General features: G+C 38.4%; 1 non-coding gene across 1 annotated transcript; it reads right to left on the bottom strand.

Annotated features, from left to right (window-relative positions):
- Positions 1 to 1364: 1364 nt before the first annotated feature.
- Positions 1365 to 1471, bottom strand: LOC142876784 (U6 spliceosomal RNA). The gene has a single exon (XR_012923602.1). It is a non-coding gene; the product is annotated as a U6 spliceosomal RNA (small nuclear RNA).
- Positions 1472 to 3125: the final 1654 nt, after the last annotated feature.

Here is a 3125-nt window from a genome sequence, read left to right as displayed (position 1 = left end):
CTAGACAGGCACAATAAAAGCCTGTCCCTTGTTTTCCTCTGGGCCTTGTTGTGGGGGGGGGGCAGCCACCATGCCCCCTGCTGAGGAGGATCCAACACGGGGAGGACAGGCTGAGTCAGAGAGGAGAGAGACGCTGACATACACCTGGAGCCCGCTCTGTTCTGGTTTCCAAACTCTGCAAATTAAGAAATGCCCCTCTTGTGTCAGCCAGTTAGTCTTTTCCCTCACAAGGAAGCATCCTAAATGGTGCAGTCCCACTCCCGAAAGAGGATGTTAAAATGATGACAAAATGATGGGAGTTGAGTCCGGCTTCCCTACGAGGGAAAAGTGATATAGCTCGTATTACATTTCTGATACAGAACACAGTGTCCAACTTTGTACTGGATTAATTAAAAAAGTCATGTCAAATCAACTATCATTGATATATTTGAATAAATTTTTACAATGCATACAAACGGATGCATTAGCACAGCGTAGAGTCAGTTACTTCAAGTTCAAATTAACATGCGTATTGTGTTAATATTATACAAAGTCCTTATCTTACATCTTCATAGTTCTTTTGTCGTTTTGACATGTAGGGAATATAGAATATACTCATTTAAGTCACTGAATCCATTAGGATTTTTAGTGGATATCTTCACAAGACTATTTGGGGAGACTTTTAAGGAGATTTTGGTCCACATGATAAATTCTTGAGACCTTATTCAGGGCTCTTCCCCTTTTTTCACAGGAGGCCCTTTCGCGTCCATTCATTTATTCCTTTTTTTTAAAATTAAAAAGTCATACAGGATCATCTTTTAAAATTCAGACGATACAGAAGTATAAAGTAGTGGTTCCCCCTTTATGTTCCTGAGGATATTAATATTTATTTTTCCCTTTATGATTACCCTGTAGCCAGTATAAGCATTAAGTTTCAGGGAGTCTAGGAGGTCAAAACCATTTTTGTAACAATACTAAGACACTATGTAGTTGCCTTTTCCATCGAGCTGATGTTTGCACTGATGGTGCAAAAACAGTGGCGGGTGAAACCGCTGGCGCCTGAGCACCAAGCAAGGCGGCGGCACCCAGCTCCGCCCATGGTCACTGTATTCCACACCGCGCACTCACGGGGGGAAAAGGCAATTTTAATTAAGAATGGTCTTAAAAGAATCAGTAAAAATGATAACTTTTATTCAATCTCAACCCTGAGTGTGTGTGTGTGTATATATATATATATATATATATATATATATATATATATATATATATTTTGGTTTTGGAGGAATTAGGGGTAGGATTTGAAGCTTGGAGACCCCTCAATCAGGCAAGTTATCTCACTCCTCAGAGCCTCAGTTTCCCTACCCATAAGCATTAGAAAAGGACAGCAAAATATGGAACTTCACACAAATTTGCACGTCATCTTTGTGCAGGAGCCACACTCATCTTGTACGTACTGTTCCCATTTTAGTATACGTGCTGCTGACGTGAGCATGGTATACGTGGTTTCAATACTCAGTGACAGTGGGAAGCACGAACTTCCCAGCACTGTAAGTACTTCCGCTGCAAGCCAGAGCACGACGGTCGTCTGGAGGATAAGAACTCTCGTAGCTGTTTGTGTTGTGAACTTAACTAGCCTCTTTGTTCACAGAATGGCATTTTTACTTGAAGAATGACTGGCAGACTGTGGTTATTCAAATTGAGTTTGGGCAGATATAGTCTCTAAAATGAACAAGTGAGCCAGTCACTTCAAGGCATGTTGCCAATGCTAACATTTGAGCTTTCAAGTGAAATTTGAATTCTGGATAATTGGTGTCTGCCACTGTGAGTTTGATAGCTCGTATCTTAGGCAGTTCAGGCTGCCACAACAAATCGCCATATCGTCAGGTGGCTTAAACAACGGACATTCATTTCTCACAGTTCTGGAGACTGAAGTCCAAGATCAGGGTGTCAGGGTGGTCTGGTTCTTGGTGAGGGGTCTCTTGCTCCTCTTTCTTGCTGTGCCCTCACATGGCGGAAAGAGAGCTCGCTAGCCCTCCGGCCTCTTTTGTAAGGGCGTTATTCCCATTGATGAGGGCTCCACCTCAACACCTAATTATCCACCTCCAAATACGATCATGCTGGGGTTAGGATTTGAATACATGAATTTGGGAGAGGACACAAACATTCAGTCTATTGCAGCTTCCCAATACTTAGAGATATTTCTGATGAGATCAGTGATAGTGTGGTTTTCTAATATTGTAAGATGAAATATGTCAACATTTGAAAGACTTATACAACTTAATTAATATTTTTCACATGACCTATGGCTTATGTTGTGAAATTGTGCGTGCTTAAGAGATCCACTGAAAGCACAAGATGGATCAATGGATTTTAATGGAACAGGAACGCAAAGCTCATCTATTTGGCTTTAGATAGCACATTGTTAATAACCCTTAACTACCACTTGTAGTTTGAATTGTGGCATAGTATCAAAGAAGAATAATAGCTTCAATTGTCTGAGAAAGCTATTAAAATACTCCTCTCTTCCCAACTACATATTTGTTTGAGGCTGGATTTTCTTCATATATCTCAACCAAAATAACATCATTACAGAATGATGGCAGAAGAGAATCTGACTATCTTCTATTAAGCCAGACATTGAAAATGTAGCAATTTGAAAATGTTAACAATTTTCAAAGTTGTTAAAACAATGTCACTTTTATTCCTATTTTTTGATATTTTTCATAAAGAATGTTATTCACATAAAATAATACATATACACTTTTAAATGTTTCAACTTCCAATATGATTAATATCAATAGATATACCTAACATAAATAATACTTCTTTGGGGTACTCAATAATTTATAAGAGATGAAGGGGTCCTGAGATCAAATGTGGTTTTAGAAGAATACTCAAAGATGCATGAAATACACAAAATATGATGTCAAAGGGTTAAGAAGCAGAATATTGAAACAGATATACAGTGACCCTAATTATGTGAAAGAAATACATGCACAGAAGAGGAATAGGATGAAACACTACAAAATAATAATTTGGGGAATTCAAGTTTTCTTTTATTTTCATTAATTTTTCAAGAATTTTATGATAAAAATGTTCTGCTTTTATAATCAAGAAGAGTAAAATTCCAGTTCCAACCTCGGGTC

This window comes from Microcebus murinus, chromosome 15 (genome assembly GCF_040939455.1).
Source record: "Microcebus murinus isolate Inina chromosome 15, M.murinus_Inina_mat1.0, whole genome shotgun sequence".
NCBI classification, from domain to species: Eukaryota; Metazoa; Chordata; class Mammalia; order Primates; family Cheirogaleidae; genus Microcebus; species Microcebus murinus.
This window is presented reverse-complemented; position numbering and strand designations above follow the sequence as displayed.